Source organism: Thunnus thynnus, chromosome 3 (assembly GCF_963924715.1).
Source record: "Thunnus thynnus chromosome 3, fThuThy2.1, whole genome shotgun sequence".
Taxonomy (NCBI): Eukaryota; Metazoa; Chordata; class Actinopteri; order Scombriformes; family Scombridae; genus Thunnus; species Thunnus thynnus.
In genome coordinates, this window is record NC_089519.1 from 21494039 (window position 1) to 21520018 (window position 25980).

General features: G+C 37.6%; 1 long non-coding RNA gene across 7 annotated transcripts in view; it reads right to left on the reverse strand.

Moving 5' to 3' along the window:
* The window catches only part of LOC137179769 (uncharacterized), a 261190-nt gene that overhangs the window by 148592 nt on the left and 86618 nt on the right, over positions 1–25980 (reverse strand). For 4 of the 7 annotated variants that reach the window (XR_010927869.1, XR_010927870.1, XR_010927871.1 and 1 more), the window contains exon 2: positions 14900–15047. The exons of 2 other annotated variants lie outside the window; for them this stretch is intronic. This is a non-coding gene — a long non-coding RNA (uncharacterized lncRNA). Of the gene's footprint in view, positions 1–14825; positions 15048–25980 lie in introns of those variants that run through there. One more of the 7 variants, XR_010927868.1, reaches the window with a different exon arrangement.

Below are 25980 nucleotides of genomic sequence, written 5' to 3' on the forward strand. Positions count from 1 at the left end.
TTAGAATCAAACATTAATGTAATAAAGTATTCGGCTGGACTTAAATGAGTAATCTGCTGTTTGGAAACTTATGGAAAGCTCTGAGTACACTGACAGATATTGACAACACAACTCGAAGTGACATATTTATTGCTGATTGGCCACTAGAGGTATCATTTATGTCCGATGCCATGTTCACTGTTGCCTTGTGGATTCCTAGAAGCAGTTAAATGAACATTCCTTCAAATAGCATTTACACTGATTGTTTTGCTGCTTAACTATATTGATTGCATTACTTTAATTGGATGTTTGAAGCCATGGTTTGTTAATCACCCATTTTTTTCTCTTCTGCCATCTTTTGTTCTTATATCACACACACACACACGCCCCGTATGAAGTACATATGTGTAAACAATGTGCATTTACAAAACCTTTAGTTCTTTATTGACTGATTGATTTTTTTAGTATATTGTTTATATTTTGAATCAAGAGAACACAAGATAAAATAGTTCAAGAAAAAAAAATCTGTTATCTCCAAAGAAATATTGATTACCTGCTCCTAAAACAAAATACAAAGCTTGTTTTTTGCCTATGATTTGACATGACTGTGCACAAAAATGAATGAAATGTAGCAGGGTAAATGATAGTGTTAGGCACACTTGACTGTCTTTATATCAGGAGAAAGGAGGAGTAAATTATTCCCTCAGAAGGTGAGTATGCCATAACAGAGCGAAGGAGAAAGTTAATTGGCTGTCTCCTGGCCAACTGGGATCTCAATTCACTTTAACATGCAAAAGAACCACTAATTATAGGACACAATGCACTGCTATCTCCTGGCTCACTGCATACTTTGCAGGTCAGACAATCAGATGCTCCCTGTAAAATCAAAGCAAAACAAAACATGGAGGAGAGGCTGTAATTAGCCTTCACTCTCAAATGACATGAAGGCCTGGATGTTTGAAAACATGTCGTGAGATACCATGAAACATAAAGATAGCAACCATATCTCCTAAAAGACACTTTCTTATACAACTACTCTATATAAGCCAATACATTTTTTAGGGGAACATAATGCCACCAGGATTACATTTTCCATCTGTGTTAGCAGCATGGCTCTGAGGATAGCACTGCTGGGCTGTTGGTCAGTCAGACCGCCACTATTGTTCAGATTGAACTATCTCAACAACTACAGAGAGCATTGCCATGGACTTTTGTAGCAACATTCATGGTCCCAAGAGGACAAAGCCTACTGACTTCGGTGATTTTTTTCCCTTTTCCCACTGGTGCCACCATGAGGTTTACATATGTTGTTTATGGTGAAATATCTCAATAACTATCAGATGGATTGCCATTAAATTACTTAATACTTCGGTTTATGACTAAATATCTACAAAACTAATGACATCCCCATCAGTTTCAGCTGTACCTTGTGTTTAGTGATATTGTCAGCATGTTAGCATACTGACTTTTTAGCTGGAAGCACCACTGTGCCTAAGCACAGCCTTACTGAGCCACTAGCATGCCTCTAAACTCTCAGTTTGTTGTCAGCGTAACGATAAAACACCTATATTTAGACACAATTGCAAACTGTTCACACTGCCTTGCAAAGGATGCAGTTCTTTCGTTATGTTTGCACAACTTGCACATGCATTGAATCATAGTTTGAATCTTATTTTAGTATTTTTGCATTTGTGCAGGAATATACTTGTCAGGAAAATGAACACAGGTTAAGTGCACTTTTCTGTTACATATTCATGCCACAGTTAATGGGACTGTTGAGATTTATGCAAGCATACATTTGATTTCAGAGCTGTGGAGTAAAGTGACTTTTTAGTGTGAAACTGAGTTTCCAGAAGTGAACAGAGGAGAAATATTAGGATAACATGCCTTTTGAAAGTTGGAACGTTTAACTTTGAAAGTTAAAAAAAACAGTCAAGGTCAGGATGGGTGAACAGTTTTGTTTACAATACCTGTTTCCAGAATAAATTTAGTATTTATGAAACAGTAAGCACCAAAGTTAAGTGATGTCCTGCCATGGCTCATCCTACTGCAGTGCAGACAGAGAGAGAAAGAGTCTTTGCAGTGTTACAGCTGGTTGTATAATGTCATATTATTAAAGGGCCATTACACTAGAATACTTGGAATTAATGTAGCTGAATAGTGTATACCTGTATCATCAACTCCACCCATATATGACCTTCTGTCATGTCACCAAAGTTCCACACATACTGTACAATACAGTGTTTCCCATTAATTGTTTAGACTTATTTATTCTTATTTGTCCCACCACAGTTTCATAATGAACCGAAAATATTTTTACACTTCTCATAATAACATAAAAGATCTCTAATATTGTGTTTTGTTCTGGCTGCTCGCGATTTTGTTGTCAGGTTTGTTGGAAGGTGAGTTTTTTTATGTGAAATGATTCAGCCACCAAAACCGGAGTCCCGCTGCCGCTGCATGCAGATTAAATACAGGGAGCTTTAACTACTAGCAGCCACTACTACCTATAGGCTTGCTAAGCTAACCATCACAGCTCAAAGATAAGTTTATCTCACTGCTGGCATTACAAGTGTATTTCATTCAATCTTGGCAAAATAGATCAATATTGTCTGTTTTCAAGCGTCGGTTTGCAATGCAGGACAATAACATGACAATATAAACATTAAAAGTCTTGTCCTTATATTATCTAAGAGCAAAACTAGCTGTATTGGAAACAAATGGCTCATTTCTGTTTCCGTGCTCCAGTGCTGAGTGCAGCGAAGTCTGAACTCATTCTGAACCAAACGGCAGTGCAGCCTCCTCTGCTGTTGCCCGGTGTGGTTGGTTCTTCAGCCACTCACACCGACCACTGCCCGGGTATCTGGAGTGACTCACAGGCTTCATCCCCTCTGAACTGACAGCATGTTCAGTGACACCCTGGAAGTCTCAGTAAATGTAATTAAATAGTCCTTTTTTAGAATTTGAGCTCAACTGAAAACGTTAAACCTGCATTGACTAATGTTTTGTCCTCCTGTGAAACAAGCAGAAACAAGTAATGAACACAATACATTGTCAGAAAATATTTTTAGTTAGTTATAATTAATGTGATGTCTTCGAATGTCACATTTTGTCTAAATCCAAATATATTCAGTTTACTATTATGTATGACACAAAAAAGGTTAAAATCCTCATATTTGAGAAGCTGCAACAAAAACATTTTTGGCATTTTTCCTTGAAAAATTATAATTTGTTTATCAAAATAAATTGATTTTCTGTCAATCGACTAATCGATTAATCATTGCAGCTCTAATTTTTTGGCCTCCTGTTTTAAGCAGAAATAAGTCAGAAAACAGTTATAATAGTTGATTATATTTGCTATGTCATCACCATTCATATCTATACAACCAATGTGTTGTTTACGAGAGCACAAAATTGTTTACAAGAGCACAAAGTTCTTCATAGATCAAGTCTCTTAATTTTGCTCTCAAAGTGCACCAGATTGATGAATTTAGCTTTAAAACGTACAAAATTTTCTTCCAGGGGAGCATGATCCCGGACCCCCCTACAAGGTCTGAAGTCCACCCACCACAGTCTTACAAAATCCTCTGGGAAACACTGCAGTAGGTCATGTGATGACAGCTGAGCACACTTGGTCTGCTGAGGAAGACTATAAAATATGGTTGAAAGTCCAGGAAGAGGCTAATAAGTGGACTGTGAGTTAAGTTATTCTGTCAAACTACTGTTTCCAAGGTCATATAAGTGTATTGTTTCAATTATACAAATAATACAACCTTCATTTATTCATAATTCAATGTATTGAATAGTTTTTATTATAAAGTTATAAGTCATAACTGTCTAACAACATTCAGAAATAAAACTTTCACTGCTGACTTTTTGTAAGTAATGGATGATGTGTCCATTTTATAATTAGCTGTAGAAGAATTACTGCTATTTCATCTTCACCAGAGGTTGGAAGCGGAAACTTCACAGAGAAGGGTCTGGGTTTCGCTCTTGACCTCTGTTAATCACAGCCTTCCAAATGATTAGAACTGAAACAAAGTCTGTTTGAAGTCACTGAAGCGTGGCTCGTTACCGGTTCTGTACTTTGACAATTATGAGGTAATGTTTTCTTTTAATCTTGATGAATCTATTAACAAAATCAGTGTGTCACAAAAATGTTGTTTATGAGCCCATAAAGACTGTTGTGCACTATTTATAGATATTTTCAATATGTGGCTGGACCTTTCTGATGTTCAATCCACTCTTGAGCTCCTGATAGTTGTCCTTTATGTCTCTTTCAGTTTTCCCTTTGGAAAATCAGTACCGCTTAATTTTATGTGAAGCTATTTACAGTAAGATGCATTACGTAACTAACTTTATCTGGTAATGATAGAGAATGAGAATCACATTTGATGCATAATTATGTATAATTTATAAACTGATATGATATTCACTTTGATACCCCCAGTCATTCTGCAACGCAATGCTAACTACTAAGAATGTGCGCACACACATGCACACATGCACACACACACACGTGCGTGCGCACACACACACACACAGAGTTTCATATGCTTTACTGAAAACTGGAACAAGGCTTTAGTGTGTTAGTAATTCTAAGTTTTTTTTTTACAAACTGTATAACAAAGTACTGATACAGCAGAGAAACTTGTAGAATAATTTTAACTGTCTGATGCAAATCATATGATTTAGATGTAAATCTACTTAACAAAAAAGCGACTAGGCCTACATAGAGGCAACAGGTGATGAAGAAGTTAGGTTTCTTTTTTCTTATTTTAAATATGAAAATCCTCAATACATGTATTTAACATTCCTTTACAAAAGTATAAATTTTCAAGATCTTTCAAGGACATTAGATTATGTACCAATCATTATAAAAAGCAATTTAGGTTCAAACTTGGAATTCATAAGGTAGGTAAAGATGCAACTATGCTACAACTATCACTTTGAGACTTTTCAGACTGACACAGTGATGCACCCATATTCCTGCAATATTCCTGAATGGGTCACTGTTTTATGCAGTTTCATTAGACTTCAAAAGACCTGGTTTAAATGGGGTTCAGAAATGATTTGTCCCAAATCCATAATACATACCAATTCTATACATAGTACACTGTTTTAGCAGAAAGAAAAGAAAACAAAAACATCCACATACTTTACCATTTTACAATAACAGGAAATGATAAAACACATGCAACGTCGAATTTCAGTCAAAAATGTGTCTTTGCAATTTCACTGCCTATTAAACTTCACAAAAAGACATCAAAATGTTTTTCATAAGATTTAATGGTTATTGTATTTTCTTCCAAGATCTTTTTGGAGCTGTCTCACCACCACCCACAATTTCCTAGAAACACTTTTTCCAGCTGTGACTAGCTCCTTCATTTCCTTTGTGGATTGCATTGGGAGAAAATGCATCAACATCACACTCAAAAATTGCCCATATTTGAGACCACATTTGGTTTGAGTGTACTTCATTTTGTCTGCTTTCCAGTGTGAACACACTGTATATTGTATGGATTTGGGAAAAGCCAGCAGAATAGGGTTAAACATGGGTTTAACACATGTTCAGTAGACCTACGTCATACATGTGTCTCTCCTTTTTACCTGTATAACCACACACTGTGTGTAGATGGAAACATTTTACAATGACGATACAACTCAGTCAAGGGTGGAGACCACCACAACTCAGCTCAGCTTCCAGAGAAGACCATAATCTTCCAGGTCAGCATGGTTATCCCCAGCTGGGAGGTGCAGCACAAGTGCAGATCATAACCACAAAGCATAGCAAGCCTGTCCACCCTCAGCCTACGGAAAAGTCTTACATGTAGGTTGTGCACCTTTCTAGTGCAAGTGCTTTGTCTCATTTATTTTGATGGTTGGACTTTTAATTTCTCAGTTCAGCCCAGTAATTGCATTTTGACTATGTTGGGCTGCTCTGACCTCTGACCGCCTACATCACTTGCTCTGTAGCAAGTATAGCATGAGTTGGCACCTCGGTTTGGGCCCATGATGGAAGCTCAGTCTGAGTAAAATTACAGTCTTCAGCCACCTGAGTCTGCTTCAAATGTCAGCAATTCACTGGCTCATGGAAAGGGTGGGGGAGTGCAGAGTTAAATGTCAAGTAATGCTTTTTAAACTAATTGCCTTCAGTGTCTTCGGAGAAGCCATTGTGGGCTGGGGCTGATTAGAAAAGGGAGCTTCATGAATCTGACCACCTGATGAGCAGATGGGTATTGTTGCACTCTCATGGAAAAATAGTGGTCTAACAAGACTGTTGCTGTGAAGGGCTAACCAGGGCGCTCATTTTGTGATATGGCACATTTACTTAAATAGCTGCCTGGTTTTGTTGCATGTGATTTTAGTAATATTCAGTAATTTCAACAGGGCTTAAATCATCTGTCATGTCGTATAATGTCAGCCTGACTTAACTAGAAATGCACACTTGGTTATACAAAAACAAGCATGTTTTTTTATTGAAAATGTCCATAAAAGGGAGTGAACTGTGCAGACTAAAAGAGGAGTAAATAGTGCATTTGTTGGGGATTATTTTCTGCAGCAGATTAATGGCTACTTTTTTATTAGTTACGGCAGCAGGACAGCATTGAACATCATGTGTTAATAGCTTTTGGACAACAATATGCTCAAAGGCAGCCATTCTCAACCAGTGGCCCTTGGAGCGCCATCTAGTGGGCAAACCACTTCCAAATAATTTCAATGACCAATAACGTTTAATTATCACCACACCTATCAAGATGCATCATCAGGTAAAGACAATTTTTGCCACTGTTAGCTAGCTAATGTACCCAAAGATGCAGTGACACAACATGGGTCGGCTATTGAAACGAGAAAGTGATGTGGGAGACAACCCTGCGCAAGTAAAAGCTCCGTGCGTGAGGTGAGGAAATATGACCCTGAATACATTAAATTTGGATTCATAATGGCAGGCAGTGATGCTGAGCCGAAAGCAGTGTGTTGAATGTGTTGAAATCCTATCAAATGAGGCGCTAAAACAATCGAAGCTCCAGAGACACTTGAGGACTTTTCACACCTGAAAGTGTGAACCAAGGTTCATTTTTTTGTTACATTGTATACAAAAAGAACTAAAGAACTTAACATTACATACCTACGTCCTGTCGTCATCACCTATATGGGCTGCGTCTCCCTATACTTGACATTGATTGGTTTGTAGATGGGCGTGCGTCTGTTGTCATTTTGGTGGGCAGCCTTCTATCCATTTGAATTAATGGAGAAAAATGAATGAACAGATTAATTCCATTGCCACTATTTTACATTATTATACTATATATACTACAGTTTCTTTATCTTCATGTGGCATTGCTCTCCTTTCCTTTCATGTCCTCTCACTCTCAGCTTGAGGATGTTGATGTTGAGGAGTTTTTTCCAATTGACTTCATTTTATAACATCACAACAATATTTCAATTAAAAACTTCCTCCTCCTCTCCCCATGTGCTACTGCGACTCATTTTTCCTTTTTCAGGTTCTGACGATAGCCTTCCTGTAATTGGTCCCAAAGACCAATCCATCCAAAAAATGTTTTCACACTAGAAACAAACCAAACCACGGTTCAGTTTGATCCGGACCAACATCACCTCTTTTCATCAGATCGAGGTTCAGCTGTTTGGTCCAGACCGTGGTCCAGGAAAGGTCTCACACCTGTAATTTTCGTTCAGATCAAACTGAAAAATCCAAAAGTCTGGACCAAAAAAGGTCGGTGTGAAAGGGCCCTTAAAAACAAAGCACCTGGGATGTGTTGCGGAGAATATTTCCTAAGGAAAAGGGACAGCTTCAGGCGCAGTAGAAAGTTATCACAACATTAACAACTCAGTCAAAAGCCACTTTGGAAGCTAGCTATATGGTTGCTGCTCATGTAGCTTGTAGCAAGAAACCCTTTATGATCGCAGAGGAAATTATTTTGCCTAGCGTTGTGGATATGTGCTGGGAGTTACTGGGGAAGGCAGCTGCAACCAAAATTCACTCAGTACCATTCTCCAACAACACCATGAGCGCAAGAATTGTTGACATGAGTGATGACATTGAATGCCAACTTGTGGAAAGAATAAAGGCAAGCCCATACTTTGCCATACAGCTGGACGAGTCGACTGACCTTAGCAATGCTGCTTAAGATACAGCAGGGACAGTAATCTTCATGAGGACCTACTGTTTTGCAAAGAGCTTCCCAAGAGAACAATGGCAGATAATGTAATGTGCTGCCTTGATGATTACTTCACCCAAAAAGGTCTTGATTGGAAATACTGTACAGGTGTTTGCACAGATGGCACTGCATCAGTGACAAGAATACACTGTGGCGTTGTCAAACGGATCCAAGAGAGGGCGCCAGATGCCAAGTAGACACACTGTTTCTTACATAGGGAAAGTCTAGCTACGAAGCAGATGTCACAACAACTGCATGAAGTCAGGAATGTGGCTGTGAAAACTGTTAACTATATTAAGAAAAATGCAATCCACTCAAGGTGTTTTGCTGCTCCATTTCTGGAAGAGCAATACTCCCCTCTCGCTGAGCGTTACACTGATGCTAACTTTTGTGTGAACTGGCCTACTTATCAGATATATTTGACCAGTTAAATTAGCTCAGCGTATCAATGCAAGGCAGAAACAGCATAGTGGTTTTGGTTTCAGACAAAGTTGAGGGCTTCAACAAAAAACTTATTCTTTGGAACAGAAGAGTCAAAGAGGGACGATGTGACATGTTTTCACTCCCAAGTGAAACTTTGGAAGCCTCTCCTCATGTCAACATATGCAGTGCTATAACTCAGCATTTGACTCAGTTGTCATGAAAGTTTGCAGACTACTTCCCAGAGGACCCACGACATGGAAACCTTTAGATTGGCCCTTTCTCTGTGGATCCTGCTTCAGAAGACATGGGTCTGTCCACTGTGTTGGAAAATGAACTGATGAAACTATCCGCAGACAGCAGCCTGAAGCTTCAGCTCACACAAGTTGACCTTGCTTCATTCTGGATACTGGCTGCCAGTCAATATCCCTCTCTGTCAAAATGGGCAATCAAATTTCTGTTGCCTTTCACCACCACCTATTTATATGAGTCAGGGTTTTCCATTGTGGCTGTCACAAAATCAAAAGGCAAAGAACAAACTGAAAGCAACTCTGAAAGCTACTCTGTGTCAGCCTCTCACCCATCCCACCATGACTTGATCTCATTATTTCCCAGAAGCAAGCTAAAGTGTGTCACTGAAGGTAAGTAGAGTATTTATTTTTTTTCATTAGAGCTGACAGTGGCATAACGCATATTTACAGCCCAGCTTATTGTTTCTCCTTTTTTTGTGATGCTTTTTTTTCCCCTCATTTATTTGGGATGGTGGTCTGCAGAATTTTCAGATCAGAAGTGGGCTTTAAGTTACAAAAAGGTTGAGAACCCCTGCTCTATGGCACAGAGGAACAGGCTATATCAGGCTTTGGCTACACAGACAATACATGTTGGTGGGATCAATTCATTCTTTGTTTTGGTCTTTTAAAAGGATTTGTTGACATCAACCACCTTATCCTGTAATGTAAAAACAGCTGAAAAGAGAATATTTTGAAAGCGTTATATGTTAAGTGTGCCCTGCACTACTGAGAGACTTTTGTTACCATGTCCAGTTACCTTTTGCATTAAAAGAAACTTTTATTGAAGCAATAACATATTCAGCACATTTTGGAAAAATAGCAATTTTTGAGACTGTCGGTGTAACTAAGTCCTTATTCCTAAATCCACAAACTCAAAATTACAAGTAGTTTAATATGAGTAGCATTCATTTCATTGTCAAGAACTATTTATAAAACATTTTACAGACCTCTGGGTTATGTCTCTTATGCAGTTATTTGGTTATTAATCTATGACTTATTCTCACTGGTGTCTAATTATTTGTCCTACTTTGTGCAATAACAGGGTGTCACAGGACACAAATATGTGAACAAATAACAGAAGGCAGAACAAAGTTGGCAGAGTCCAGGATAGGACAGGACAAAACAGGACAGCATAGAAAGCAGGGCAGAGTGGGGAACAGGGACAGGACAAATACAGCACAGCAGGAATCGAGTTCAGGGGGAAGCATTATAGCAACATTTTGGATGTTTGAGACATTTCTGTATATGTTTTAATTAATATTTTTTCACACTGAAAACAGGTAACTATCGAGCTTCACAGCAGGCACTTTGACATGTCACAGTAGTCACTAATAGCATGAACAATGGCTCTGTGATAGTCAAGCATCCCAGTCAACCATGACAATACTACACCCTGAAACTGAAACAGTTTAATGGAAATCAACCATCTTTAATTTCATTATTTACAACTGTGTTTTTCCTACTGTGACACATCTGCTGTGAAAACCAAATTCTGCTCCCTTTGACAGTTTAAATGTCGATTCTTTCCATCCGTTGTAAGGAAAGTTTTGATTACTTATTTATTTTCTTGCAGGGAAGATTTATTTTTAGATGACAACATAACAGAGAAGAGGGGAGAATTCTAGCGCAGAATAAGATACTTTTAATGTTTTTATTAAAAGCTCACGCAGTTACTTACATTTTGATTTTTTTGTAAAGCAAATTACAACAGGAATGCAGAACACAGATTACAAAGTAGAGAACAAAGGCCATTTAACTTTAATCATGTTGTCGACATGTGTCTACAGTGTTTCAGCGTAGTAAAAGCACAGACTACTAACTACTACTACTAAGACTACATCCACACCGACACGTTTTCATTTTAAAATGGCATTTTAAAACAAAAACAACCTCCATTCAGAGTTTTAGCACCATTTCAGAAATAATCTCCATCCATATTAACATACCTGAAAACGCATATAACATGACCATTCATGCACACTGGGCATGCACGTACTGGTGTAATCAGGAAGCACATTGTCTATTCTGTGGTTGGTTGCTTAGTTGCAGAAAATACTACGGAGGAAGAACAGCAATGGTAAAAAGTAAGACCAGAGATTTCTTTGCTTGGACTGACGACAAGGGGGAACTGTTAGTGAAAGTAAGACAAGTATCAGCACATAAGTAATATCCATGTTGAATTAACTGCTGACAGTCAAGGCTGATGTTGTTTGTTTTCTTCTGGGAAGGGATCACATGATATGGGCGTGACCAATCAGGAAAAGACATGTCGTAACTGATAAGACCCAATCAGGAGGCTAGAGTCGGTGTCTGCGTCATCGTTTTCAAAAATCTGTTTTGGCCCATCCACAGTAAAACACAATCCTGGAGTTAACTAAAACAAGGTCAGCAGCGTTTTCAAAATGTCTCTGTTGTAGGGGTTTGAAAACGCTGGAGTAGTGCAGATGCTAGGTGTAAATGTAGCAAAAGTTCTGTGTTTTAAAACAGATGTAGCCTAAGTGACAAAATTATTAGACTCCCTCCTAGTTTATGCAAATGTTCTGCTTGTCCAGTGCCTGTAATGTGTCTGTGACTCACTGATGTATATGAGGTGAAGACCAGAGAGGCAAAGCATTACTGCACTCTCAGTAGCATTATTATATAGATGTCCCTCACATGTGGCTAAAACATTTTCTTTTTTTAATTTCTGTCCTGTCTTTTCACAATCACTTCTTTTTTAAACTTTATCTAACCCTGCCTAGAGTTGCCTTGATCACAGGACTGTACCCATCTTTGCATCTTTACTTTGCAGCCCGAGTTTTGTTCATAATAGTTAAGATTTGTTTTGTATTTGCTCAGCATCATACTATCAGTCACTTCCTGTACAGCAAAGGCATCTCTCAATTTAGCTGGAAAGGGTCATTTTCATTTGTAATTTCCCCCTAAATGTTTTTTATTATATCGTCAAATGATTTGTGGTGCTGCAGTTTTCACTCAGCTTAAATAACCACAGGCATCCAACTGGAACTTCACCATCCTCAGGCCAGCTGATGATAAGCAACCTCACCCACACATCCACAGCACCTCGGAGCAATGCTCACTCTTTAAATTTGAGTAAAGCAAGCAATTTAAAGAGTAGCAGTAGATTATTATTTTTGCTGACCATCAGTGGTTTAACCTGTCACCTTGTTGCAGTGATGTCCAGGGCGTATCAATGCACCATGACATCTCTGTTGTGTGTAGTAATAGATGCAAGAGAGAACACTTCATGCACTTGTCAATACTTTTCTGCAACTAACGATTAATTTTATAATCTGCCAGTTATTTTCAAAATTAATCTTATTGGTCAATAAAACATCAAAAAATTGTGAAAGACGTCCATTACAACCTCCTCAAGCCCAAGGTGATGTCCTCAAATGTCTTATTTTGTCCAACCAACAGTCCAAAACCCCAAAATATGAAATGTAGAGTAATGTAAGACCAAGAAAGCCAAAAATCTCAAATTTGAGAGCCTTGAACCAGCAAATGTTTGGGGTTTTTTGCTTGAAAAATTACTGTTACAATTATCAAACTACTTGACTCATTCAATAATGAATAATAATGCATTATATTTTATTTGTTATATTTTGTGAGTAAAATCTGAATCTGCAATGTAACCAGTAACATTTATCTGTCAGGTTAATGTAGTGATACAATGTTTTCCTCTGAAGTACAAGTATAACAGGCGCATATTTTTTAAGTGCTTTGGGGGCTTTTTGTAACTCATTTTAATGTATAATGACTTAGAATAGTAACATAATTCAATATTTTTAGTATCTAAACATCATAATAAATCTCTGTTTAGGGCCCTTTCAGTTGGGGGCTCCAGGCAGTTGTCTACCTTGCTTCATGGTAAAGTCCGCCCCTGTTCATCAACACACACACAATAAATTAGTGGCTTCAGGGCATGAAGGCCCCAGTACAAAGACTGAGACAAATGAGACAAAGAACTTTTCCCAAATTCTGTGTTCTATTTATTTTTTCTCAGTTCTGTTTTTTACAGTTTACAGATAACTTTTCAGTTTTGCCTTAAACCTATTTCTTTGAATAGAGCAAAAGACATATAATTATTTATTTCCTCAACTTTTTAATGGTGTTTTTATTACTGACAACTAACAACAATAGATGACATTAAAGTAAATAAATAACATTTTGATTTTGGGATTAACTTCAGGACAGTTAAAACTGTTTTTGGGACGGTTCTAGGACGGTGGTGAAAAAAATTTGTCTGGAGCCCTGCAAAGTGTATTAGTGTACATAAAAGTAAACAGACAAAACTATACAAACAGAGAAGAGAGTTCAGGAGAGGACAGACATGAAGTTAAGAACTTATGTGAACCACAGTAACACATTTTAAAAGCAGCCATACATGACTCTTCTGACATTTTCAAAATAAAGCAAATCAATTAATTTTAATTCTGAGAATATCTACTTCATATTTGCAAATGACCAACTTCCACTTGCGCATAGGTGATGCCATTTCATGGAGCAAGTTTCAGAGGAATGAAAATGACTCACTAATTAGACAGTGATAAAAGTGCAGAACTGCAGTCTGTTTTGGTTTCTCACATAGATCTGAAATGAATATCAATTTAGTGCCTGGCATGCAAATCTGAACCACATTGAAATACAAGAGATTGCTTTTTCATCTGGCCATCTTCATCTCAATAGAGGAAATGATTTATTTTTGTGCAAATAAATTCATTCACTGAGAGCTTAATTAACCAGTGATTCATGATTTGGGTTAAGCCCAACTCTCCCAAGCTTTCAGAAGAATCTCATTTTCTAGGACAACATTGATTCTTTTTTTTTCTTCATCAAATACCTCTTTCTTTTTACTCAACTGATTAGTTGAGAGCACATCTGACTCATGATTTCCTGTCTTGTCTGGATACAGAAATCATAAATACGGAGATGGAATTAAAAGTTCACTCAACGGTGCACCCCAGTAGCCTGGTTAACCACAACTTCCGGGGTTCGATTCCAGCTGCGGACCTTTGTTGCGTGTCACCACCCCATCTCTCATTTCCTGTTCTCTCCAATGTTGCTATTATGAGGGCAAAAATGCCCCTTCCACGTTTCAGCCAGGACTGCAACTAAACATTATTTTCATTATCGATTAATCTGTCCACTATTTTCTCGGTTAATCAATTAGTCTTCATCAGGCAGAATTCATAATGTGAATTAATATGAGTTTTGCCTGGAGTGCAGTCTAAAACATGCTATAACACAACAAAATAAACACAAAATATAAAACAGGAATTTTGTTTTATGTTTGAGAATTGGGAGAAAATGCCATACTATTGTCATGAATCTATGGGTTTCAATATGTGCAAGAGGTAATGAGTGGATGAATTTTTGCTGTCACAAAATGAAACAGGGGACTTAAACATTGTGTGTGATTTTTGGCTTTTTAACAACTGTTCTTAAACTGGACAGGAAGCAGCATGATGTGTTGATATTTCTTAATATACTGTTGTGTTTCAGTGACATTTTGCAGGTACAGTACAGTACATCACCTTTCTATAGAGCTTGTGTTGGCTTATTTGACCTTTCATATACTGTCCATGCTGTGGATAAAAAAAGGTTGTTCAGATACTTTCCAAACCTTCCTGTCATAACAGATCCACACAGACATTCTTCTCTTCATAGACATTATACAAAACACCATAGGAAACCAATCTAAATGCAGCAAATGATACAGGATATTCAGCTGTTCAGCATATTTATCTTAACTGATTAGATTTTCAATTGTAAGGTAGGCCATAATTAGGCTAATTTTGCATTGTAGCTTTTTAAGAGGAGGAAAAAGAGGAAAAAATCTGATTGGGAAAACCCTAACGAAGCACTGTTATGTACTGAACCGACAAATTCAAGTATCTTTTATCCCCGATTTTTACAGGTGCCTCCAGCTACAGATTGGTACTCATTGACCCACCTGGCTGCCGAGGATGCCAGATACCTCTTCTAGCTTTGTGCTTCTGGGAGGAGTAGTGATTGAGGTACACTCACAGCTTCACCATCTGGAAGGGCTCTTCAGGCAGGCAAACACCATCTCCCAGAAGACAGACCTCTCACTGCTGCTTGCTGCAGACCTTGAACCACTTCCACATGTCTTTGTGGGGGATAATATTCCTCTGGTCTGAAGGCAGAAGCTCACCTGCATAACAACATGATTTGGAATGAAGACACTGAGCTCTCCCAGGGTCATTCCCAGAGTGAGCAGTAACAACCAAGCACAGTGGGCGATGGATGTGTGAGACCTCCAGCTACTTCCATTCATTAGCTGGAGAGGTGCCAAGGCAGGACCAAGCCCTCTGAAGTCGTTAATCCTTCCACTGTTTACCTCTTCACCAACTACCTTCCAATCTGCACCTCTCAACAATACACAATCTGCCCACCAAAACAATGACTCAAACTACCAAAACTGTGTCCTCAAAAAGCCTTTTTTTCCTTCTGTGAGACACAAATCCGCTCGTGTCACCAACAGTTTAATATTGCAGAAGAAATATCAGGCCTGTCGGGCCATTTTGATATTTCTGACATATTCAATTCTATTGCAGTTCCACTTTGACCTCACCAGTCTGACTTTTTAAAAAGCACTGTGGGAAACGTTGACACCAGCAATACCAGCAAGGTCAGCTGAACCACTGATTCAAATAACATCAATTCTGACAGTCTAACAAAGCTGATATAATTATATGTCTGATCAAAAAATGAGGACTGATGTTGCATCTTAAGAACAACTAGAATAAACCTTTTGCAACTGGGACAAAAAATAAACATTGCATACACTGCTGTATGTAGAAGAGTTACTGTTTTAAATGCACTAGCAATAGAGAGGATGTTTTTATGATTACAGGTGTGTCAAATATTAATTCAATCAAGTGATTTTATAGTATCTAACTAGTTGAACTGCTGCTACAGTGTATGTTGGTTGTTTCAATTTATTTTATTTCAATTTTATTCACATAGCACCAAATAATAACAAAAGTTATCTCAGGGCACTTTTCCCATAGAGCAGGTCTAGACTGTACTCTTTAATTTACAGAGACCCAACAATTCCCCCATGAGCAAGCACTTGGCGACAGTGGCAAGGAAAAACTCCCCTTTAACGGGGGAGTAATGTTTTAGGGGGAAATTAAATTAAAGTGCCAGTTCACTTGCATTCACAAATATATGTTGCAGTTAGCGGTTATCTCTTCTTGTCAGGAGAAGAGGGTAATTATTGAATATTTAAGTCACACCCAATTTGTTGCACGCAAATTTCTATTTGCATAAACTGTGATGTTGCAGTGCTTAACACAAACTTTCCATTTGGCTACGTTGAGCTGTTGCTTGTAACAATACTATCCAGATTACAGACACCTCTTAACTCTTTTTTGGGTAACTTCAGAACAGATATTTGGATGCATGCAAACGAACAACTTTCCTTTATGAAATTTGAACAGATAAAGAAATGAGAAAAAACAAACAGGAGAAAAAAATATATAGCATGAAGAGAATCCAGAGCAATAAAGTACCACTGCTAGCTTGATAAGTTTGCTGAAGAGACTGACAGCAAGTCACAAGGGGACCTCATTTGCTGGAGCACGAGCGCCAGTAATATTTATCTATGCCCTGGGCTGTGTTGAACATTTGCATCAAATATTATGTTGACCAGATATTTGTGTTTTCAAATGTTGGGCCTCTTTTGCATCAAGTCTCTGAGTATTCCAGTCACTACAGTATATTATGCATACAATGCTTGGCTATCTGTAATGTTGTTTCAGTGTTGACCCTTTCCTGTTATTCTGTAGTGTGATTAACGATGAATCAAAGCCCAAAAAAGCTGGTAAATGTAATGTCCCAAATGACACAAAATCTCTTGCTGAAATAGCTGAAAACAAACATGTCCAAACCTTGTAGGAAATGGAAACAATACTATAGCACTGGCATCAATGGGCTGACTAAATCTGAAAATTAATTCTTTAATATTGTTAGTAGTAGTAGCATTTTAGCAATACCTCAGCTGAAAATACATTGTGTGTATTGTATTGGTCCTTTGTATAATTTATAAATCACTTACAACTAAATGAGCTAGTACTCTACATTCTGAACTCATATACACTCTTAATCACTCTCCTCAGGCGAGTGTGGTAGCATAATTTCCTGGTCTGGATAAGACTCGTGGACAGACAATGCTGTCCAAGCAAAGGCAATCTGCATATTGTAAAGCGTGGAGAAAAGGGCAATGGGATTACCATTAAGCTTCCAAAGAGAAATTCTTCATAGCAAATACAGCAATGCAGATCAATCACAACTGTTTACAATATGAATACCTGTTACATGAAAAACGAGGTATAAATAGGGTTGTAATTCATCTGATTGATTATTAAGAAGAGGCAATAATTGCACAAATTCATTTGGCATGCTGGTGTACAACATTTCTTAGATTGCAAAGCATGTCTGCACAGTGATGGAGTCTTTTTATACATTTAATATGCCACTGCAAATAACAGCATCAAACATCTAACATCACCTTCTGCAGACAGAGTGTGGAGGAGAATCTGGATCAAATAAGAATCCACTTAATGAGAGTTCATTATCCAATAAACCCATTATCAAAGTGTTCATAATACATGTACCAATAATGTCAATTCATTACTCTGTTTAGACTATTAAAAATAACTGTAATTAAAAGAATGATTGTAACAGTTTAAATTTATGTTTTTCATTTTGCTTTTAATTTACATGTATTTGTAGCATACATCATTACTTTTGTATAGTGAAGTGGTACATGTATCTACATCTGTTACAGTGTGCCAGAGAAAAAAAGTTTTTACCTCACAGTTACTTAGTAGAACTCAAACAATATTGGACTTTTGAGGCTTATACCAATATCGATATATGAAAGTTATCAGAAATCTGATAATGATGTATCAGCTGATTTTCACACAACATGAATCTTTTTGATAAAAAGATTTTTTTGATCTTAAATTTGATTTTCAAAGAAACATGACCAAAATATGTACTGAGTGGAATATTTTACTATTATTACTATTTTTTTATTTATAGAATAAACTTGGCAGTGCTTTCTGTTGAGAAAACTGTGTAATGGAGACACTGTTTTTAAACTACCTCAAACACATCTTTGGCATTGATGTATTGCTATTTCTTGTTACTTATTGGCCAATATGCCTATACTGTTCTGTGTTAAACTAATAATGAGCATTATACTGACTCAAACAATTTATCAGTCAGGTATTGATACACATGTTGAAATGTGCCAATAAACTATTGCGTGTGTTCGCAGGACTGATGCTCGCTTATTATAGAATTCATACACTTAGGTTACATGATAACGAGGTCTGAGCCATCTCTATTTGCTGACTGAAAGCCATGAGATACAGTTGAAAGCTCCCAAACCACCCGAACCCTCATGCTCAAATTTATCTGTCATTTTAAGAATATATAAATAGAATGGAAATCATTTAAGGGGCTTTCCTGACAACTGCCTACCTGCAAGAGTGTTCCCCAAAAGCGTTTTTAAAAGCGGCTGCTGCCACTATGGTCCAAGGCTGTCATGATAGGCAGGTGAGCATCATGGCATTGGTGCAACCCATCCAAAAGTCCACAACACGTTGATCTGTGTAAACTACACGTCCTTGCTAATCTTATGATATATGCAGAAAAGAAGTTGTTAAATGTGAGAGTATTCTTAAAGTCCTGTAGTGTACACAAGGCATAAGTAGCTGTTTACTGTAGCAAGACAATAGATATTACTGAAATTACTTAAGATTTCTACATATTTGGACCATTTTCCACTCATCTAAAGTCTGGTGGAAATGTTTTCCCAGGCCTAGTTTTTCTTCTGGTTGTCTTTATAAGTAGCCAGCGCCATGTTGTTCAACTCCGGGTATTCAAACACCAGCATTATCAGCTCCTCCATGATTGTTCTTCTTTGTGACCATGATGCCCGCCCCCTTCTATCTGATTGGCCAAAGCCAGGCGGTTACCACCAGAAGTTCAGCGGCAGAGCAAAATCTGTGCGTATCCACGTAGGTTTCCCCCTCTGCTGCCTTCCCCTCATTGAAATTAATGGTGGCGGCGAGTTACCACGCGGCGATGTGAAAGCCCCTTTACACCTAAGGGACATTTTTCAACCGTATACTAAATTTATGGAAGACAGCTCACACCAGTTGAGTCACTGACTTAATATATTCAAATCACTTTCATTCAACTCCTGTCAAACGCAATTGAAGATTTGTGGCGGCACTAATGTGGAGCTATATTGGCCATTTGGAATAGTCTCTGAACCACTGAACCAGAGGAAGGAAAGTAGGAAAACTAAATAATATAAGTAATATATTATATTGCTTTAATTAAATAATAAATAATAAGCTAAATATAAGCATAATAGTGTTAGGGATGCAACGATTAACCAATTTCACTATTAACACGCTTTAAAACATCACTGTTATGTAACCGTAAAGGTTCATCTACACCAAGTGTTTCCGTTCTCATTCCCAAAAAGGGACATATTATGGTACGTTATTTTTCTGTGAACAACGGTTGTACTCTGAGGAAAATTTAAAAAAAAATAGACAGTTGTGTTAAAAAAAAAGTCCATACCTGCAACCAGCAGACTGCAGACAGAAGTTCCATCGCAGAACCAAAACAAACCTGGTGCACCATCTTAAAATGTGCTGCAAGTTCAACAAGTTCACGAGAGCGACGTCCGCGTATCCACCAAAAGAAATGCCTTAAATTGTCAGTGTGGGATTATTTTGGATACGTAAAGAATGAACCAGGGGTTGTTCAAGAAGACGGATCTCCAGTTTGTAAATCTTGAAGAAAAGTCACTGCTAAAGGACCCAACACCTCAAACTTAACGAAACATCTTCGAGATCACCGCCTAGCTCTACTGTTCAAGTGAAGGTATAACGCTAAATAATAACTAACCTAAAAAACATGACTTTATTGGCGAGTTACTTAATGAAACATTGAGTTGATAGGACATTAAATATATATAACATTTCACTTACAATCACAGAAGTAGCGGTGAGTTAAGAGTTGGGCTTTCAGTGCAGCGTAAACCAATGGCAGCAAAGCAGGAAAAGGAGAATTGCACTGTTTATATTTATCTATTTGTGTGTTGTTTGTAAATGCATGTAATTCCCTCAAAGGCTTCAATACAACCATTTATATCCTGTTGCTTCCTCCCATCTATGTTGAGTAAATGCTGGCATGGTAGGTAAATATGCTAGGTGCAAAAGACTACTTAACATTAGGATCTTGTAGACTTCCAACACCATGGGATCTAATTAATTTGCATTTCAGTGGTTAATAACACCGGCATAAGAGATTGTTTCTTTCATTTTTACTAAAACTTCAAAAAAACAACAAAAAAACAATAATAGACTGAATTTTATCAAGCTGCATGTAAAATTAGATCAATTATTTAAAAAGATGATTAAAAATAAATTTGAAAAAATAGGCATGGATGACAGTTGATAATAAAAAGATTTCAGTTTATTACCTACATTAGTAATATTTTCCCCTAGGGGATCAATAAAGTTCATCTTACTCTCATATTAATAATAATAAGAATAAGAATAAGAATTAAAAATACTATATTTTAAATATTAGAAGTCAAAGTCATTACTGCAATGTCCAATCGAAGTTCATCTTGGCATGGATTATTTATTTTCATTTTTCTTATTCACTTTTAGCCTACCTCTGGTACTGCTGCGCTTTATCCCACTGTTGCAGAATCCTTGGCAAAGTGTGTGTCTGATGCTCCCTCTTCAAAACAAAACATGCTCATGTGATTTTATCCATCCATTGTATTTTGAAATAAATGCATAATAATCATAAAACTGTGAACATGAGATTTACACCCAAACTATAGTCATACCATCAAAATCCATAATCGTTGCATCCCTAAACAGTGTTGAGAAAAGAAATTTACTGTTGGAAAATGTATTATTGTATTATTGCTATCACTTGTTTGCTTTCATTCTTTTCACAATTTTACCACTTATCAAAAGGTGCCAAAGAGGCTAAAGTGCCTGTATCTCCTTCTAAAGCAAAATTAAAAATTAAGCTAGATTAGTGCCTTCATTAAAGCCTGGATCCAAATCGACTCATCTGCATTGCTGTAAAAAGTTTATACACCTGTCATGTTTGGGAACAAAAGCAAAATCCTCATGAATTATTATTTATTTGGAGTTAGATAAACAGTACAGTATCAAAGTGTTTACATTTGTAGTTTTGAGTATTTTCCCCAATATTACAGTGTACATATTTTCCTTTTAAGAGTAGTTATGAGTCTCCTGTGACATCGGATTAGGTGTTCACCCAAACACCCAATGCCATGTCTGCCCTAAGGGTGAACAAGCACCCACAGAGATTTATGAGTGTTCGTTTATGCTTAAGGTGGATATGGCTTTGGGTCAAGAGTTGCTTCAGATTGTTATAAAACTAAACTTTAAAGTCAATATCAATGTTCAAGTCAATATTTTATGATATCTCAAGAGCTCTGCATAATAAAATAGCACAGGATTACAAAAACAACAAAAAAATGGCATATTCATCTCTGAATCAAGACACAGGGACACTGCAGTGGGCAACAGGCATGTACAGCTGGGTTGATTGTTGGGTAGTAGATTAATTGAGTCCCTGGCGTAATTACTCAGACGGGACAGCGGGCAGACACAGATCCTCAGCATCTCTGATTATGTGGTGTTTGTGCGGTGAAAGGGGTCATTAGTCACTCTCACCACGGCAGCTGGACGCCTTCCCAAAAATACTGTGTGTGTATGTGTGTGCATTAGTGTGTGAAAGAGGTAGAAATGAGAGACAAGAAGAGAGAAACAGGAACATTGAGAAGTACGTGAAAAACAATGAAAAAGAGTAGCTTAATGATACAACATCCCAAATCTAGGTCTGCTTTAAATCTATAGCTAAAGAGTGTTGCATTTTCCAATTTAAAGACATGCAAGACAATAAAAAAATACAGGTATATGGTGTTATATTTCTATCTATATTTATATTTTAGTATACAAAGCCCTAATCTTTTCTCCCTCTGCATTCTTTCTCACCTCACTCTCAAATATCATTTGAATGTTAATATCAAGCCATGTTTTCCATCGTTGTCATCTTTTATTTTATTGCTACAGACCCAAAGCCCTGCCTCTGCTCCCTGTTGGCACACTGCCCTACACAAACTTGGCATGGTCCTATCCAATTTTGGTGCTTTGCTAAGATAGATATGTTTGCTTTTCTTGCTGCTGACAGACCCCCCCCCCCCCCACACACACACCTCACCTCAAAATAAATATATAAAACAGCTGAACTTTCTTTTAAGTTGGTTGAAGTTACAGAGTTGGTTCGACCAGTAAGATCATCTGGTCCAAGCTCTCCTCACACACAGATTTTGTTTCTCTGTGGACTTTTCTACAGTCAGGTTTCTCCAGAATCTTCCGCATGGCTCTCTAAACCATAAAAATATGTCTTTTTATTTCTAAGGTAACTGCTACGGCAACCAAAATTAAACTGGCAGTTTATATCACTGATTGACAATTGTATAATCATGAAAATATTACAGAATACAAAAATGCCAATTTTTCCTCGATTAAAGGTTTTACATTTCACATCAAAGCTATGGGTTAGGGTTTCATCCAATTTTAAGTAATATCCTTTTATATGCTGTCAGCCAATGAATAATTGATTGATCATTAAAAAAAAACGATAAGGTGCTAAATGAATATGCCCATAATGAGAGCTTTTTAACAATTGACACAGGCTATTTTTCTAGCACAACCCGAGTAAATAAGGAATAGGAATCATAAATAAAAAGATAAGCTATTTGAATAAAAAATCAAATAATGCAAGAGCATCACTTAAAATTGCTGTGGATACCCCTGCTCTGTCTGTTTGTATTCAAGCGTAAAAAAAGGTTGTTTTAGGTCTTTGAACAAACAACTAATGTTATAATTTTTGCCCAATATGGTATTCTATATAGTAATATAGTATCAAATTATTATTATTTTCTATTGTACAAGAGACTGTTCTCAAAGCTTAAAGTTTGATTTTATTCATTATATTTTAAGGGTTATAAATTAAAAATATGCCTTAATTCATCTGATGTGACTATTTATCTCTGAGAAAAAATAGAACATTTTAATTTTCCTGCACAATTACCTTGACATAAATCCCTGAAAAGTAAATTAATTTACCCCTGACTTGTGTATTCCTTGACATTTGTAATGACTCTTATCAGCAACTGAAAATATCCTGAATTTATTTCATACACAATTTGTACTGCATGAGATCTCCACACTTTCATGACTTTTCCATCACAGTTGCATGTTATACAGTAATCATAGCCCCGTCTGCAGTTGGGCTCATCTATGTCTTGATCTTGAGGCTGACAAATGACAGCTGGAATGGACAAAGGTCTGCTGAAATATATCTGAGCCTGACAAGATGCAACTGGAGCTGCTGAGCTACAACAAGGTTTAGCTGAGCCTGACAAGCTAAGATGTTTGAATGAGGTGTCTGTTTTTTTTTATTTAAGTAACATGTGGCCTTTGTTCTGGTGCCGCCCTAAGGTCAAACTATACATTTTTTTGGTTAAAAAAAATACGAATAGCAGTGTTGTGTCTCCATAACGCAGTTTTTTTTTTGATAAGCGTAATGAGCCTCATGGGATCACTAGAGTGGCTGCAGACTTAGGGTGAATTCACAAGAAGGATTGCACGGCTTTTGCGGCCACTGAACCTGCACAAATGACACAAAAAGAAACTGTGTAATTCACAAAGCACCTGCAAAGGATGAAATGCACCCCAGACTGCACTGCCAAGTAAATAGTGTCTCAGTGCTCCTTTGCTATTTGCACGTATGTAAATTAGATGCATACATGTGGCACAAAATTGGCCCCTTTCTATGCAAATGAGCCTCACTGCAACAACAGTCCAATTCACAAAGATCACTGCTAATAGCCATACGCAGATAGAGTGACATTATTAGCATCTTCAGAGAGTTGGTGGTAACTGCGGCACACTCACCCACTCACCTCTCTCTCCCTCTCTCTCTCTTACTCACTCACTCCCCCCTCTCTCTCCTTCAAATCTTCAAGCTTCAAGCTACGTAAAAATAAAAATGTCCTGACAGCGCTGATGGAGCTCAGGATTCATCCATAAGGGCTGCTTTATTACAAATGATTCCTCTGTATAAACCTGGAATGTGTATCTAACAGCTGACCTGTGTAGCAGAACACAGAGCATAAATTATCATCAGATCCTGACCGATTGGTGTTAATGAAGTTACTACTGCTGTGCCATGTGCGTAAATGCGCGCAGCCTCTTTCTCAGTTTGGAAACGCACTTGTCGTTTCAGCTGCTGTGTGATGCTGCAGCCAGCTGTGACGCACAGCCAGCTGTGGGCAACAAACAGAACATTCAGTGACACCTGAACAATATTATTGTAAGATTCAGACATTAATCTAACACGTTTCAGACCTGCCTGAGTTACGTTAATGGCTGTATTTTGATGGACATTTCAGTAGATTATGTTATAGATGCGAAATACTAGGGAAGCAAAATCCATGAAGGGGGTTGGGTTTGTGATTGTGGAGAGCTCTGTGTGTGCACACTTCTGCTAATTAACACGCAATTTGAGGCTTTTGTGCTCTCTGGAGTTTTCATTATGAATCAATCTGTGTGCTGAAATGTGGAGAAAACCCTGAAACACTGGAAACCACTGCGCTTACTCAATCAGACGCAAAACAAGGGCAAATGGCACTTGGCTGCAAAACTTTATGGGTATGTTTGCACCATCATATCATTAGCACAAAACCTTCTGTGAATCAGACCTTGAGACGGGGCAGATAGCGGTTGCAGATGATGCACAATTCATGGCGCTATCAGCAGCCGCAATCCATTCTTTGTGAATTCACCCCTTAATCTAGTTAAATAAGATGCAGTAGTACAGTACTAAATTGAGTCTAGAAAAAAAAATCTTTCTTCACAGTCTGTAATAGCATATTTAATTTTAATTCCAACCATTACCTGGGAAGTGTCATTAGTTATTTTGCTTATTACTAAACACAGCACCACAGGTAGACACACAAACCCAACTGTGCAAAGAATTAATTTGCAATTGTAGGGCTGAGGCAGCATAAAACCTGTATGACAAAGGCATTACATTAGATAATTTGCTAATTATCTAATTATCTACATGACTCGAGTGTTGAATCAACAAAGATGTTTTGGATTTTGGTTTGTTTTGCTGTTGGCTGACAACTGGTGGGATTCAGGAAAGAGTTGAAACAAGAAATGCTGCTACATTGTCTTTGATAGTAAATAATAACTCCTTGACGTGCATATTGTGTAAGTCGAAGACATCATCACCCAATGCAATGTGATCTATGATCAAATGAGAGGTTGGATAGGACTCCCACTAAAACCACTTGTGTGTTTTCTGTCCCTGTTCCTGTATCGTATGCAGTTAAAAAAAAAAAAAAACAACAACAACAACAGGAAAATGCATTATCTCTCTTGTTTTTTCTTCATAAAAATGCCACTGTGTAATGGTGTTTCAATGATCCAGGCAGGTCACATCTTGCTGGATTGGAGAAGAAGAAATGACTATTCTCTTGTCATGTTAATATTTAATGGAGTAAACAGAAAGCAAACAATAATGTAAACATATTCTGTCTGCTGTGGTAAATAGTAGGGTATTGATTTAGTTTGTACATGGCTACAGAGTGTGTAGTTAGTTGGAGGGTGAAGTGTTAACTGAGGAGACGGAGTAGAAATATAAATATACAGTAGAACGATAATAAAATTAGAATGAAGACACCTCTCGCATTTACTTTGAGTCTGTCCGGGCAGATTCGGTATCTGTGTGTGAGTCCACACTGAATCCCCCGAGTCAACCAGACGTCCCACCTCCAAACCATAAACTCAGCACATTTTTTTAATCAGTCAACTGGCTAGCCAGTCAGCACTGAGCCATAGCTCTGTCCACTACCTGTCATCTCAGCCAGGCTACTTATGCCTTAAAACCCAGGGGGGATAATGACTGCCCCTTCATCACTGACACGG